This window comes from Aptenodytes patagonicus, chromosome 26 (genome assembly GCF_965638725.1).
Source record: "Aptenodytes patagonicus chromosome 26, bAptPat1.pri.cur, whole genome shotgun sequence".
Classification (NCBI taxonomy): Eukaryota; Metazoa; Chordata; class Aves; order Sphenisciformes; family Spheniscidae; genus Aptenodytes; species Aptenodytes patagonicus.
Window position 1 is genome coordinate 1,026,518 of NC_134974.1, and position 16,227 is coordinate 1,042,744.

Consider the following 16,227-nt stretch of genomic DNA (forward strand, 5'->3'; position numbering starts at 1 on the left):
GATGCTAAGAGCACCCAGAGGTATCTCGTGGTCTTGCAAAAACATGGGGCAGTGGCGGGTTTTTCTCCCGTCGGGAGCCGGACAGGAGCTCGGGGACTCCCGCAGCCCGTTGGTGATGGGATGCCACCGGGACCTGACGTGGGCAGAGCAAGGTGGAAAAGAAAGATGGTGGAAAATAAAGGTAAAATAGGGCTGGGCAGCTCTTTCGGAGCTGCTTCTTTGCAAAGTTGATTGGGTTTGCCACCGGCTGGGTGCTGAGCCGTGGTGGGCAGAGCTAAGGCCGCCCCGAAAGAGGGTGTTCCTGCTTGGGGCTGCCTCGGGCACTGCAAGGGCCGCCTGGGAGTTTAGGACTCGTCACTTTGTCCTGGCAGGGTGACAGTCTGCATCCTCCAAAACCCTCTGGGGTCTGGAGCGTCCACGCCCAAGGAAGCTGCTGCCCGAACGATGCCCAAAAGCGGGTACCCTGGCCCGGGGGCAGGAGCTGACCCCCGTCCCCTGCACCTCTTCAGCTGCGGGTCAGCTCTGCTCCTCCAGCGTCTGCTAACGAAGCCAAGGTGCTGCCTTGGTCGCTCCTTTCTTTTTTTAATTCTTTTTCCCTAAATACATTACCAGTGCAGCTCGTCCATATTTCAACCTTCTTCTCCCTCCTGTTCTCGCGCTGAAGTCTATAATGCTGAAATTATAGCATCACCCTCGTTGCCATGGCAACGCGCAGGGATGTATTTAAAAAAAAAAAAAAAAAAAAAGAGGACCAGAAGCCCTCCAAGGATTATGACTTCAGTGAGGGATCAGGCTGGAGGGGAATCTGGGTCACGGCTGGAGCAGGCTTTTCTTCCAGCCTGTCTTTGGTAATTCTTCTTACCGTGACCGGGGGGACACGGCGGGGCAGGGCAGGGCAGAGCCACCCTTAGCACCCATGGGTGCTCCCTGGGGTGGCTTCGGCCGCCCCAGGAGGTGCTGCGCTCCCTGTATAGGAGATCACTCATCATCTGTGTGCACCCCAGGAAAGAGCATCCTCTGCCAGCTCGGTATTCCCACCCAAAATCCAGGCTTTTTAACCAAAAGTCTTTTCTATTACAAAGTGCGCGGTGCCTGCAGGAATGCCAGAGCCACGCTCCCCGCCCCGCCTCCCCCGTTTGTGCATTGCAAGTTTTCTCTCTCATCCCCCAAAATAAACAGGACTCTTTTTTTCTCATTTTTTTCTCTCCTCTTCTTCTTCTTCTTTTTTTTTTTTTTCTTTTTTTTTTTTCCTCCCTTTTTCCACACCCCCAGAGCCGCTGTTGCTGGTGGCAGGGAGCCCAGACTCCGTAGGAACTCAGAAATGCTGCAGATCCAAGCCCCGGCTGCCCTCTTGGTTTCGCAATCCTTTGGAGGGGGGGAGAGAGAAGGAATAAAATGGGAGGGGATTTTTTTTTTTTTTTTCTTTATTAGAGATTTATAGACTTTCCCACCAGTAGGGACAAGGAGCCGGAGCCGAGCGGCCAATTTTCTACAGTAAGTTTCCGACACGGCTCCTCTCCGGCCTCTGCGAAACCCTCTGTGGCCTTGCCTACGGTGGGTTGGTTTAATTTTTGGAAAACCATCGGCGATGCTGGTGGGGGGGCGGCGGGGCGAGGGCTGCTGGCGTGGGGGACGGCGGTGCTGCTCGATGTGCCGGCACCTCCCACGGCAGCGGCGGTGGGTTGGGTGATGCTAATGGCCGGGAAAACTCAGCTCAGGTGGGGTTTTTTTGAGCTCTTAAAGCCTTTTTTCTACCTGTTTTTCGGTCGCATGTGAACCCTTTGGGCTTCCTGGTGATGCCGCGACCCTCACTCGCGGCTGCGGTCCCTCCGGCTTGCTGGGCTTGGTGCTGCCAGGGCACCTTCACTGCCATCTTCATCCCCCTCTGCTCTTCGGCGTCTCGGGGGTTGTGGTCCATTTATTTTTAGGTAATTGCAGCGTTTGGGCTCTGAAGTCGCCGGTCGGTAACGCGCAGCCGGACAAGGGAGGTTTTTGTTCACGAGTGTATTTTAAGCAGCTGGTTTTTTACAGGCGAGAGCCGCCGGCGAGCTCCTCACGCCGGGGTGGAGGGGTCCGGCCGATGCCATGGCCGGCTCCTGTCCCCGCAGATGCCGCCTTACCTGCAGCCGGTGCCGTGCATGGGGCAGGGTGCGAGGGTTTGCCTCCCCGGCCCCGCTCCGCACCCTCGCGCAGGATCCGGCCCTCCGCCAGTGCTCCCGCTGGGGGGAAAAAATCCTCCCTCCTAGAGCTGTGCCTGGATGAGATCTGAGTCCTGGCAGCTCTGGTCCGAATGTCCAGTGATTAATGGGATTAAATTGGTGTCCCTAGTGAGGTTTTTTTATTTTGCATCTGGTTTTCTCAAGACTTTTTAAGTGGGGGGGTCCGGGGCTTCATTGCACCGAGATCTGATTAGATAAGGGAGAGCTGCCTGTGAACAAAATTCCTACCGGATAATTATTTATACCTCCATGTGCGTCACTAGTAAACATCTGGATCCGCTCCAAACATCTTCATTTGATTTGTTTTGTAGTCTCTCGACAGGGATGTTTGTCAGATCCCCTCCCCACCTCCCTTTCGTCGCGTGGCTTTGGACGACTCAGCTGAAATTAGGGGTGGGCTTCGAGGGGTCGCCCCCGCTGCCCATGGGACGAGCCGATCCCTGCCAGCGAACACACTGCCTGCTCTGTGCCAGCCTTGCTCGCCCGTTCATCCCCGGGCGTTACTGGTCTTGGGGCTGGTTTAACGAATTCCCAGCTCCTGGATTCCTGTGATGGGATGAGAGTCACGTTGCCCTTTCTTGGGTGGATAAAGTTTCTGGTGTTTGTGGTTGCAGGAAAAATACGAGTGGCCAAGAAAACCCAAAAAGCAACCCCAGATGTGTTGCTTTCTATTTTAAAACATCATCGTTTGATTTGGGGGCGAACCAGACTCCTGACCTTTCGGAGCGCGTGGGGCTGGCAGTCACACCGAGCTCTTCGAGGCCAGGGCTGACTTCTTGCTCTGTTTGTGTAGAGCCAAGAAATTAATATTAATAACTTTCCCTGAATGAGAGTTGAGTACCTGCTTCCCCGGGGCTCCTTGGAAGGCTCCGGCTCGGGCAGATAACATCAACAGTCATTATGAACAGGACCGAGAGCATCGCTCCCCATGCCGAGCGCAGCTGGGATGCAGATGGGAAGGGACTGGTGTGGGAGGGGAGAGATGAAGGAAGCCTCTGGCTCGCTTTTAAAGCGCCTGGGGCAGGGCTTTCAGGCGCCATGAGCGGGGTTTTTTTTGCGTTCCTCCATCCTTTTTGCAGCCCTGGCCCCTCTTTGCACGACTGCAGCGGAAAAACCATCCCGAGTCGCCGGAGCCGGCGGTGAATGCCAGCTCCCTCCGTGTTGGCAGGGGCTGAAATCCAGGTCTCGCCTCTGCCAGGCTCGCAAAAAAAAAATAATAAATAAAAAAGTTTCAGTGCTGCACCCAGCCTTAATCTCTTTAAACTGTATTTCGCTAATCCTTCATTAGGATCTCATTGTGAGCTTGTTATCCCGTTAGGGCTTAGAGCCGTGTGTGGCGGCATCGCCCGCAGAGCTGGGGCGGGAAGGGGCTGTGTCGTGCCTGCCGGCTCCACGTGCTCCGCCGGGATGTGCCGGCAGCACCGGGTGCCCAGGTGAGGTGGGCTCTGCCCTGCAGGGATGGGTGCCTGCTGCTCCATCCTGGTCCCACCAGTTTTGGCTGCTTGAAGAGGAGTGGGTGACAGCAGGAGCGGGTGCTTAGGCGCCTGCGGTCCCGGTGTCTTTGGTGCGGACTGTGGGGACATTGTTTCTGTTTTTCTTCCCCTCCACCACTGGATGTGCCCATCTGGGGTCTCAGTGTGTGTGTGTGTGGGGGGGTTAATGTAAAATAGAGCTGGTTTTTGTTTGCACTGAGGCTAGGTCTTCCTTAGGAGCATTTTTGAGTGCCCCTGCTGCAGCGGACCCGGGTGCCAAGGGCGAGGTTTCAGCCGGGGTTATCCAGCAAGCTTGCGGGAGGTGACCCTGAACGGCATGCCAGGAGGAGGGCGAGCTCCGTGTGCGCTTAACCCCCTTCCCACTGCCTCAGGAGCCTTAAAAAGGGCATCGGTTGGACCCGGCGTGCCGCGGGCGGATTCCTTCCCTTAGTGAGCGGCCGCTTTCCTGCTGGGAGGCTGGAGCTGGTGCCCTGCTGCTCCGTGCCGCTGGCTCCCCCGGCCTGTCCTGGCACAGCCACGCTTCCCTTCGCAGCACCCAGCTTTTGCATCCTTCCCCCACATGCAGGGACCTTCTTGGGGTGACTGGGTGACGGCAACAGCTCTGCAGCACCCAGGGGGTCAGGATACCTGCAAGCCCTGTTTTTGGAAGCTGCTTTGGAGGAGGGAGAGCGGCCTCGCACGAGTCTAAAGCCAGAGAGGTGGAAAGTCTGTCTCGCCGGATAATCGAGCACGCTTGCCTTGCAGGCTGCGATCTGCAAGACATCAGGAGATGGTCTGCAGAGTGATTGCAAAAAGCAAAACAAAAACCGCACACCCACACATTCCCACATGCGCAGGCAAACAAGGAAGCGAGCATACAGGGGGATAAGCGAGCAGCCGGAGTTGAGACTCAGTTTTATTTGGTGGAAAATGAAAACCATTGCGGCAAGCGAGAGGGTTCCTGGCCTTCCCCCCCCCCCCCCCCCAAAAAAAAAAAAAAATTAGGTGGGATTTTTATCTTCCCTGGTTTTTGTTTTGGTGTAGAAACGTGGCTCTGAAGAGGAGTAGCTTGGTGGCTAAAAAATTGCTGCCTGTTTTAGTGCTTTCCTGTCCAACCTCCTCTTTGCTGGAAGGTCTCGCAGTCACGTATGTTAACGTGTCCTCATCTGCTTCTACATGCCAGATACAGTGGGGTCAGGAGGAGCGGGGTGACTCCTCTGACGTTGCCCAGCAAACAAAAATGAACCAGGCTCTACAATTTCATGCGGCTTGCTCGAGAGCGTGTGCTGGTGTTTAAAGTTTAATGCACATTTATTTGCCTTCAGGTTGCGGAGCATCTCTGCAGGTCGTGCTTTTTGGCAGCTGCCGGGGCACGAGGGCACGGTGAGGGGCTTGTGGCACCGCTTGGCTATAGAAGATGGGGTCTCCGCAGGGAACCCTAAACGCTAAGATTCCCGATGTAGGACTGAGTGACTTTGGTTCTTGCTGCATTTCTTTCTGCAGCCAGTGCGGTACTCGTGCCGATGCTCAGCCTGTGCCGGAGCAGCGGTGGGTCCTGCTCCCCCCGTGGGCCTTCCCTTCTTCACCAGAGCGCGTAGGAATTGGGGAGCGTCATGAGCCGTGATTTGTGCTGGCTTTTATCCTTCCAGAAAAGGGGAATAGTGATGTCCAGGAGCGCCGGGTCCCTGGGCTTCGGTCTCCTTGCCTTGGGTTTTGCAGCCCTTTGGGGTGCTCCCGCTGTGGGGCTCAGCCGGGGCCACGCCGCCCCGCTCCCCGATGCTGGGAAGGTAGAGCTTTTCCAAACGCTTCTCTCCCCTTTTCCTGTGCCTATAATTAGCCCTGGCTCCCCGCCACCATATACTGTACGATCCTGGAAAGAGGTCACGGCTTTGCTGAAATTCTTGGGAACAGAGCTGCCTTTGCAGCTGGGAAAGCGGTGCAATTTCCAAGCAGATAAGAAATAGGGCAAATGCAACTCTTTTCCCTGCTCTAATTTATGGGCTCTGGGCATGGCATGCGACGACCTCCTCCCTGCTCCGGCTCTCCTCTTGCTTGGGGGAATGGATGAGTCTGTCTGGATTGGCGAGGAGGTTCAAACCGGCTCCTGCCTCTGGTGTGCTGCCAGACGCTGCCCCGGCGGCAGGGGGCGAGGAGAGCCCCTTCTTCTTCTGGGCTACTGGGTCTTGTTTTCCCCTTCTGCTGCATCCCGTCCAAAGTCTTGCCCGGGGCTGGAGAAGGAAACAAACCCCATTCCTGGGTGTTTGTGGTCCTTTCCACTTCTAAAACTTCCAATTTTTATGAATTTCCCGGGAGCGGGGCTGCCTTTGCAGCAGAAAAAGCATCATCTTGATGGTCTTAAAGGTCTTTTCCAACCTAAATGATTCTGCGGTCTCCAGCCAGGTGAGGAATAGGACCCCGCTTTTCTCCCAAGAAGGGGCAAAGCAAACGGGAGCAGAGGGGTCTGCTGGGGCTGGGGAGGGTTTTCCTGCCTCTGAACCCTCCTGCGCAAACCGGTGAAAAACTCAAAGTGAAAAGAGTATTTTTAAAATAGAAAACTCCCCTCTTCATAAAAGAGAGAGAGAAATACAGCAAAATCCTGTGTTAAAAAGTTTCCCAAAGCTCTGCTATTGTTTCTCTACCCCCGTACAGTAATTCTGAGAAAAAGTCAGGATAAATACGACCAAAAAGGACAGGAATGGAGAGCAAGGGCTCAAGTTGCCGTTCCGGCCAGGGCTCGTGCTGTATCCCCCCGGCAGCATCCCACTGACGAGCCAATCTTCCCTTTCCAATGGAGGGATTAGCTAAAAAAAATCACGAGATTAAAAAGCAAAACACTTTCCATTTGTTTTAATTGGCTCCTAGGCCAGAGAGCTGCTTCTCTTCCCTCCCTTTTAAATCTGAACGCTGTGATTTTCGCTTTAAATTACAGGACTGCGGGGCTGGGGTTTTAAGGGGAAAAAGCACTGAGGATGCTGAGGTTCACGGTGCCGTTGCCAGGTCCCCTTTTGCAGCACCAAGAGTTTTTCCGGTGATTGCAAGACTTGATAAACCCCTTTTTTTTGCGTTTGCCGGTGCTGGCATGTTCATACTGGGGGTTGCGTTTGGGATTTGGGATTTTTCCAAGGGTCATCGGAGCGGATCCATCAGAGGGAGGTGCCGGGAGGTGATGCTTGCACCGGCCGTGGAGGTTCCGTTGCCCCAAGGGGGACCGAGTCATTTGGGGAGCGGCAGGGCAGTTTCCTACGGATTCGTGCTGCTCGGTTGACTGGTTAACCAAATTACACAGAGATCTTCTTTTTTTCTCTGTAGGTGCCTATAAAATCCCCCTTCTGCTTTCCCCTTGCAGCGGCATACGTGGGGGGCAGTGTAGGAGTTGCTGACAGCGGCACCGAATGTGCAAGTGTTTCTCTGCACCTCGCCGGAGAGAAATATTTTAATCTTTTTTTTTTTTTTTTAAAAAAAAAGTGGATCTAAAATTTGGGGAGTAGGCGCCCTCCCCGCGGAGATTCGATGAGGATACAAGGGGTTTTGGGGCTTGAACCTGTAGATTCAGGTAACCCCAGGGCTGATTTTATTCTCTGGCTCGGGGTTTTCCCTGCTGGGTTTTTGGAGGCTGCCGGGTGGCAGGGGCTCACTCCATCAGGATGTGGCTCCCGCTTTTCCGGATGCAACTCCGGCTTTGCAGCCAGCGTGGAGCCACGCTCGGCTGCCGGATCAGTGCTTTGCCTTTTGGCCCAAAGAGTTTGCACAAGGGGTCGGGGTTTGCACACCGGCTCGGGGGCGAACCCCCTTTTTGCTTTTCGGGGATGAGCAGCCCTGGCTCCTGCTCGGGTCGCGGCTGCGCCGGCTGGTTTTCTAGCCCCTTGCAGGGGTTTCGTCTGGAAGCGATGGTGGGTGCTGGTGTTGGTGGCTGTCACCGGCAGGCTGGGTGCTGGGGCAGCAAGGTGAGGAGGGGTTGTTGAAAGGTGCTGCGTGCCTGGAAGGTGGCAGCAGCCCCTGGCCGTGGTCGGCTTAGCTCAGATCACACAGGAGGGTCTGTAGCACAACCCAGAATTAAATGCCGATCTCCCAGGCGTCCCACATTCGACCACAAAGCCATCTCTCCTCCGCACAAGGAGGGCCTTTTTCTTTCTTGTTTGCAAGTCACCCTTATAAGCAGGTTTAAAAAAAGCTCTCGGCTTCCAGCAAGGGCCACGGAGCTGGGCTGGGATTTTCCGGCATGGTGGCAATCCCCATTCCCCGGGGTGCGGGACAGCAGCGAGGGGCACGCGGAGGTTTGCCTGGTCCTCCTTCCTAGCGAGTGCTCACCTCCTCCCTCTGCATTTGCAATCGTGTTTGCATGAGGTTTTGGGGGGCCAGCTGGCAGTCCCTTTCGCCTTCCCCAGCCCACCCCACGAGAGCCCTCTGCCACCCCAATGTGTTGCCTAATCGCAGCCGGGAGGTGACTTAGGACCTGCCACTGTTTGTCAGAGCGGGGAGACGGATGGGCTGGAGGTTTTGGACTTGGGTGAACGTGTTTGTTTGGTTTCCATGGGGAGAGGACGGGCTGAGCCGCCGGTGGCCACCCGAGCTGCCCGGGGGAGGCTGCGGCGATGCAAAATGTCCCCGGGGCCGGCGGCTGCTGACTCAGGCGACAGCAGAGCACGGCGGTGAGGGGTCTGGGCTTTGCTCTTAATTATTATGATTTTCTCCCATCCTCCCTCCCGCCCGGCTCCGGCGCATGCTGGCGCACAGCCCTGTCTCGCCACACCTCACCCGGTGGCCCTGGAGTTTGGACCTGCCTCGCAGAGCCGGGGCTGGGGCTGTGCTGGCTGGCCGGCCTTGACGCCAGCGGGCACGGGGGCACCCAGCCCAGCCGGGTTCCCGGGCTCGGGGTGGGGGCAAGTGCTGCATCAGCCTGGGCAAACTCCCTTGGGGTCCTTGGGGACCTGCCCAAGGGGGGGGGCATTCCCAAACAGGGGGGCGAGGGGAGCTGGCACCCGTTTGTCAGGACCCCACGTGCTTCGCCCGTGTCGGGCATGCGCGCGGCAACTCCTGGCGCCGTCCATGAGCCCTTCACGCGGGTCCATGTCGTTGCCGTCAACACGTGAGCCCTGCCTGGCATGGGGCCACGGCATGGGCCAGGCTGGCACAGATGCATGCCCAAGCGTGCCGATGCGTGCACAGATGTGTGCCCTGGCACACTGGGATGGGGTTGCGGATGGGGTCCCTTCCAACATCACCTGCCTGGGTCCTTGCACCCGCTGCCCCTGCCAGGGCACACCCCCAGACCTGCCGCCCTCCAGAGACATTGGTGGGTGCCGACGTGTGTGTTGAAGAACCAAACTCGGTGTTGATTTTCCTCCGGCTCCACTCTTGTCATCTGTGGGCGGTTGCGTCGGCCAGTGGCCGTGAAGTGTCGGTGATAAATTGCCAGTGTATGTCAGCGTGCGCACCGGCGGGATTTGCATCCCCCCCTATGCCTTGCGTGGGGTTTTACGTGGATGTGAAGTGGCTGCAAAGCAGTGGCGGAGGATCTGTCCCCACCATGCTACAGAAAGGAGAGCGTGGCTTGAAAGACGAGTGAGAATCAGATCCGTGGCGTTGGTGGGGCGTAGGGGGAGTCTGGGGGGCAAAATGGCTGATGGTGCCTTCTCTGCTTTACCTCTGCCTTGGAAATGCCGGCAGGAGCTGGAATTGCAAATCTGGAGTAGCTTTTGCTGCTGCTGTAAAGCCTCCTGCATCCCTGGGGCCTCTCATGCAATGCCCCGGCGGGTACTGGGGGACATGAGCAGGGTGGGGGCAGCCGCAGCCCCTCTTGGCACCTCTGGGATGGGTTTGCACATGCACCATCCCGGCTGCCATGAAGTCAGATAAAATTAGTTAAGGAAAGCAAGCAGCGGCTGTTCCAATCAAATGTGGCAGCGGCCGGTTGTACCCGTACCCATACCCCTGCTCACCTGCCCGGTGCCCGGTGCAGCACCTGCAGAGCCACTGCTGTCTCTATAGGGGAAGGTGCAGATGCCTGCGGCCAGGTTAGCTGGTGCCGTCGGGCCCCAGGGCTGGTGCCAGCAGGTGGCAATGTGGCCCGAAGCATTGCCTCCATCACCGGGACGAGGGCAAGAACTGGGTGCTTGGGGTATGGGGCACCCACATCTTGGCATCCCTGGGCTCTCATGGGAGCCCCCGCGATGTCCTCGGGTGTTTTGGGGTTGTTTTAGGCTCGGGGTCCTCCTGGCGCTGGTGGTTGAGCAGGATGGGACAAGGAGGGAGGTGAGGGGCTTGCTCAGGGGAAGGTAATTGGGATTTGGGCAGGGGGATGTTTGTGTTTCCAGCTCTGCTCTTTGCTTCCCCTCTCTGTGCCTCAGTTTCCCTGCTCTGGGAGGAGCAGGCGGTGCTGTGAGGCAGTAGAACCACCCTGTGCGGGCAGTCATGGTCCTACTGATAGGCACTTGGCCAATGCGTGGGGACGTCCTGCAGCAGTGTCAGCCCCTGGACGGGCTCTCGGAGGGGGGACATGCAAACCAGAGCCTGCCCAGGTGTAGGCACCCGCACACCGAGGGGTATTTCTGCTCCTGCCAGATGTGCTGGGTGCAAGGAGATGGGTGGCCCAGCTGTGCAGAGAGGGCAGAAGCAGGGTGCGTGCTGCGAGCCAGCGGAGTCCCCTGCATCTGTCCCTTGTCCCATGCTTCCCCCAGTCCCCCCACCATCCCTTGGTCATCGGTGTGGCATGGTGCGTGGCTTTGCTCTGAAACCCGGGCCGGTCCCCAGCCCTCCTGCGCCTCCCGGCCGCCCCCGCCTGCCTGCGTCCATACAGCTGGAGGTTTCGGTTCTGCATCTCTGCTGCCCAAGGGGGAACTCAGCTGGCAAGAGCGAAACTCGGTAGCTCCAACGGTTGCACACGCACACCACCCCCCCTGCACCCCCTCCGTGTCCCCCAAGTCCTGGCAGGGCCGGCGGCCGCTGTTGCAACACCTGCGGCAGCGGCTGTGCCGCATGCTCGGCCGCCGTGACCTTTCCTGGAACACGGCTCGGCAGGGACAGAGAGCAGCCGCCCGGCACCTGTCCAGGGGCTGGATTTGGGCAGGGGGCCCGTGCTGGGACCCTTTGTGGGGGCAAAGCCTCTGCAAGGTGACCTGGAGGAGCGGGGAAGTGAGCCCCTCGTGATTCCCACCCTACCTCGAGCTGGGGCACCTTCAACCCATCCCTGTGCAGGTGTTGGAGAAGCACCGGTGGTGGTTGCACCTTCTGCACGGTGTGGACGTGTCCTCAGCACGGCGTGGCTCTTGTGCCATTGCTCATCCCTGCACCATCATGCCGGGCAGCTGAGCACCTCGTGCTGCTGGAGGTGGATTTCTCCCTCCTGGCTCCCACCCGCCTTCCTCCCGTCTCCCTTTCTGCAGCCCCTGTTGCTGTGCCGGCGGTGTGACTTGGGTGCGGGATCCGGCACGATGGGCAGTTGGGAGCTGTGGTTTTTCGCTGCGTTTAACCGCCAGCCTGTCCTGCCCGGTGCTCCTGCCTGGAGTGGGATCTCTCCCAGTTTGTCCCTTCCCACCTCTTAGTGGCAAGCCAGAGGAAACCCAAACATAAAAGACTCATCAGGCCTAATTAAGCCCTGGGGATATTCCCAGTGGCCGGTGCAAACTGGAGGCCGGGCCATGGCTGAGATGCTTTAGTTTCGTGGGCTGGACGAATGGAGAAAGTCTTTTTTTTTTTGGGGGGGGGGGGGGGGGCAGGGAGCTGATATTAGGGGCTGATCCTTGCTGTTGCTGGGACCCCCCCCCGAGACAGACGTGGCAGAGCCCTGGGAACTGAGGTCTGGGGTTTGCCCTGGTTTGGGGTGGGGGTCCACAAGCGCCTGGCAGAGGAGTGGTGAGCCGGGTCGGGAGCCCAGGGAGGGGGAAGTTCAGGTTTAGCATCCAAATGTTTGCGGCCCCGAGCCCGTTGCTAGAGGAAACACAAAAAAAGGGGAAGGAGAGATTGTGGTCGGCTGCTCTTCCCCTCCGCAATCTGCGCCTCCCTCTTGGCCCCTTTGGCTCTGCTTTGGCCCGGAGGAGCCCCAGAGCAGATGATTTACCCCGCTCCATCTCCCCTCCTCCCCCCAACTTTCCCCCCCTGTGTGCTCGGACGTCCCCGTGGCAGTAGCCCTGTGGGATACCCCGGGGACGCCAGCACCCCGAGCCAAGCCAGACACGGCGAGGCTTTCCCTTGCTGAGGTAGCGAGGCGAGCTCACGCCGGCGGCTTAATTGGCTGGTGATTGATCTAATAATGGGGCTGGGAGCTCGTTTGAGTGATTTAGTGTCTTCCAGCCTTCTGCGCACAGCGAGGGTGGGTTTTGCCTGAGACCCTTCCTCCGCTGGCTCAGGGGGATTATTTATTTGGGGGTGTTACATGTATATATGATGTAGTCAGGGGTGTGTATATATATGGGGTTGTATATATTTGGGGATATATATATATATATATGGGGGTATTAGCAGAGACTGGCTGTGGCGCAGAGGCTGCCGAGCATCAGCTGAGCGGATACCCAGGGTGGTCGCCGGGAGCCATCCCTGCACGTCCTCCGGGATCCTTCCAGGCAGGTTGCAGTAGCTCCACCAGCCACCCGCTGCCTTTGCATGGCGGGTTGCACCAGCCCAACTACATCAGTTAAAAAATGAGGGGTCCCAGGAGGTCCCCTCAATGTCAAGGAGGTTTTCCTGCTGCTCTCCAGGCAGAGCCCGCCCTGAGGCGTTTTGGTTTGTCGCTGGGCGAAACCGAAGCTTCGGTTTTCAAACAGGAACAATTTTATCGTCTGCTCAGCATTTCTGTCTGAAAGCTGGACAAAAAGACTGTCTTCTCTTTCCCCCTTTTCCTCCCCTCCTTTTTTTCACTTAGAAAGGGGAATTCACTTGCCTTTGCTGCTTCCATCCCTCCCCTGCATGGTTTTTTTTTCCCTAGTTTATAAAATAACAGAGCTTTTTGAAAACATGATACTTTTCCCCTTTCCTGGGCAGCATTTCTCTCTTTAAGACAAAAAGGCTTCGAATGCAGGTGGTGCCGCGGGGATGAGACCTGGGGGCTGCGCAGGGTCCCTTGGTGCTGCCGGTGGCACGGCGCAGCCCCAACCTTTCACCCGGTCCTGGTCTCACCGTGCCGCAGTGGGTCGGGTGGTGACCTTTCGAAATACCCCAGAATCCAGAGCTTCTGGGAGCCGTGCCAGGATGCTCGCCCGCTGGGGCACAGGATGTGCATGGGTGGACACGGGGAGCCGGGAGCGCCGGCGGGTAGGAGCTTTGCTCCTTTGCACCAGCTCAAAACACTGCAGAATGGGGACTGGGGGTTCACTGGGGTTTACTGGTGCTGGATGTACCCCTGGGTCCGAAGGGCAGTGGCTTGTGCAGCTTGGCCAGGGCATGAAGCAACCCTGGAGCCGTGGGGCTGGAGAGGATCAAGCCCTTGAGCTCACGTTTGCGTGCACCGTGGTCCCTGGACTGTCTGCCCGTGCGTGCTGTCCATCCCTGTCTCGGGGGCTGATCCAGAGCCGGATGACACTGGGTTGTGCCCCTGCGCTGGGTTGGGATCAGGCCTTTGCAGGGGAGTGCGTGGGCTGTGTCAGAGCTGCCTGCCGGGCTAAATAGCCTGAGACCGATCCTGGCCTCCCCAGGGTTTCCCACCTTGCCGCAGTGAGGTGGGAGATGGTCTGCCGGAGTGACTTGGCAAACGCATTGCCATTAGTTGTCACGATCTGGGGACCGCGACACGGCCGAGGGCTGCATGGAGTCAGGTGTTGTCCGACGGTCATCGTCATAACAGCCCAGTTGGCTCTGGGAGCTGGGGATGTAGGCTACTGCAAATAACCAGCCACGAATATTTTTGCTGTCAGTGCTAGGGTCTGTGTAAGCGGCGCTTGGCATGGCTGTACCGGCTGTCCTGTGGCGGCGACGTGTGGACTGGCACCGTGGGTGCACGGCTCCGGGTTCAGGTGGGCTGCGAGCAGGGGTCCTGCAGCCTGCAGGGATGCTCCCGGCTTGTCTACCGGCATTCCCCACTGAGCAGGGTCAACTCCATGTATGAGGTCTTGCTTGGCTGCATGTCCCCTGTTGCATCCCAATGGGATGGCGGAGCCGGCCCCGAGCCCCCCGGGGCAGGTGGTGGTTCAGCTGCCCGGAGCAGAGCCAGCCCCGGGCACAGACCTGAGCCACGTGTTCACACATCCTCCACCCAGCCCAGCCTGCGGTTCCCGGTCCCCACACCGGGGTGGTGGCAGGGAGCATGGGTGCTCTGCCACCAGCCCTGCAAGGTGCTGCCATGCTGAGACCAGCAAGAGCGGCTCGTACACCATTGGGGGGTGTTCAGGAGCCCCTCGAGAGACCCTTTGCATTAAACACCAGGGACAGCATCCGTGGCATGGGTGCCAATCTCATGCAGCCCCTTAGTGCAAGGGTGGTCCCACTCACGCTAACGTCTCCATCCCTCGGAGCCGGCCCTGGCCCCGCTCCCTGTGGGTAACACCCGGGTTTGCACTAATGACAGCCCGGCGGGTCCCGTTGTGATGGGGGGGCTCGTTTGCAGAGAAGCAGCCCCTGACCCCCGAGTTGGCAGCTGAGATAAGGCAGAAAGTGGAAGCGCAGGTAGAATCATCCCTCGACCCAGCTGGGAGTGTAGCACTTGTAAGGTGACACTTCTTCTGTGGGTGTCCTTGTCCCCACTTGGGATGCTCTCTTTTTATTAAGGGAAATAAAGGGGTGGTCCTGGGGGGGGTCAACAGGTTGGTCTGGGCATTAGTGGGTGCAAGCAGGGCAGTAGCTGGAGCCCCCTATCCCTGTCCCTGCTGCTCTCCCATCGTGGAGGTGACGGAGCCAGACTCGTCCGTCTGTCCCGATGCTGGGAAACCCTGCGGCCGGTCCATCCACAGGACCCCAGCCCGTGCGGCGCGAGGTTTGGTGCTCTTGGGAGGCTGGAAAGCCGCTTGTACCCCGGCTGTTTTGGGGTATCCCCTCGGTGCAGCTCCTTGGGGGCAAGGGGTAGGTGCAGCCCTGGCCGGAGCCACGCGCTCCTTGCTCCGGCTTTGTTCAGGCTGAATTTTGTAATGTCAGGAAATGAGCTGGCCGTGGGAGGGGAGGCAGCCGGGGAGAGGAAGGCTGGTTTTGTGGTTGAAGCGGAGGATGAGGACGCCGGAAAGCCGAACACAATTCCTTGCTCTGTTGCAGGCGCCGGGGGTGAGGCTGCAGCTCAGCTTCGGGAGCGGGAGCTCACGGCGTGTTCGGAGAGCCGGGTGCTGGCCTCCGTGCCTCAGTTTCCCTTTTATACAGCGGGAGAGAGCGCTGTTCCTCTCGCTTGCGGGAGCGCGCCATGAGGGACGGACTCTGCACAGGGGAGGCACCGTCCCACGCCAGATGGTGATGGCCACCGGTAGATGAATGACCAGCACAAGGCTGGCTGAAACCGCTGCGCTTTGCCCCGTGGATCACCTCCCGTCTTTGAGTGGCGAGTGAGATGAATTTAGCAGCCGCGTTTCCTTCTGGGCCGCGGCGTGTTTTTCTCGGCGAGGGCTGCTTTGGGCCAAACGTGCGGGCTGTGCTCCCCGGGAAAAAGCATCCGAGCGCACAGGTCGGTGCTTTTCCCCGCGGGGCGCGCGTGAGGGACTTCACAGAGATCGCAAAGTTCACTTGAAACCTTGAACGACTCGCTGCCGGCCGCGCTGCCGGGCTGGATCTCGTCCCTCGTTAACGATAATTTTTGTTTTATGGTTTCTTTAATTCTTGAACTCTTTTTAGTTCCTTTTCCCCTGGTCTTTTTATACCTGTCTTTCTTGCTCCTTTTCCCCCCTTTCTTTCGCAGTCCCACAGGTTCCCGTATCCCATCCCCACCTCCAGGTACCAGGATGCTCTCTGCATTCCTGGTTGCCTTGCAGGAGCCCGGCAAGGTCCCACCCGGCCTCCGTGGCCCTTGCAGTGATGCTCAGGATCAGGGCAGTGCGGGAGGAGACCCCTCCGGCTCCTGTCCCCTCAGCCAGGGCTGCTGCGGCGGGGACCGGGAGCCCCTCACTGTCCCCTCTGGCCAGCTGTGCTCGGACTGGGTGTGTGGGGAGCCCTGTCCTTGCCTCCGTCCCCTCAGACTGATGGCTGCTCGCTTTTTCTTTGCAGTTTGTTTGAGGAGCGGTGGCCGCAGCTCATCCTCTGGCAGGAGCGGAAGATGCAGGACTCTGCGTAGCAGGTAGGGGGGGAAATCCCAACCTTGGGGCTCTCGCTGCCTTCCCCCTTGAGTTCGCTTGCCAGGGGCCGTGCATCTCCCCTGCTCTGGGCTGGGGGTGAGGAGAGGGCCCCCGTGGAGGTTACCCCAGCTGGATGCAGCTCAGGGCCTCAGACTCCCAAATTGGTGCAGGATCTGACCCTACAGCTCTGCTCCGGTGTCAGGAGCAGCAGCAGGTCCTGGTGCCGGCAGGGAGGCAGGGAGCACCCTGCCTGGCTGCGCACCCCTCTCTTGCTGCGGGCGCAGGGGGGTCCTGGTGAGCGGGACCAGGCAGTCCCCCCCCTTGCAACACGAAAGCTGGTGCGGGGCAGGGAGGTGGCAC

At 58.6% G+C, this 16,227-nt stretch overlaps 1 protein-coding gene across 1 annotated transcript in view; it reads left to right on the plus strand.

The window, feature by feature from the left end:
• Positions 1–1,474: 1,474 nt before the first annotated feature.
• Positions 1,475–16,227, plus strand: part of MEF2D (myocyte enhancer factor 2D) — a gene marked incomplete at its 3' end in the record, with an annotated part of 45,911 nt that continues 31,158 nt past the window's right edge. Inside the window, 2 exon segments of the mRNA XM_076360102.1 lie at positions 1,475–1,494; positions 15,800–15,869.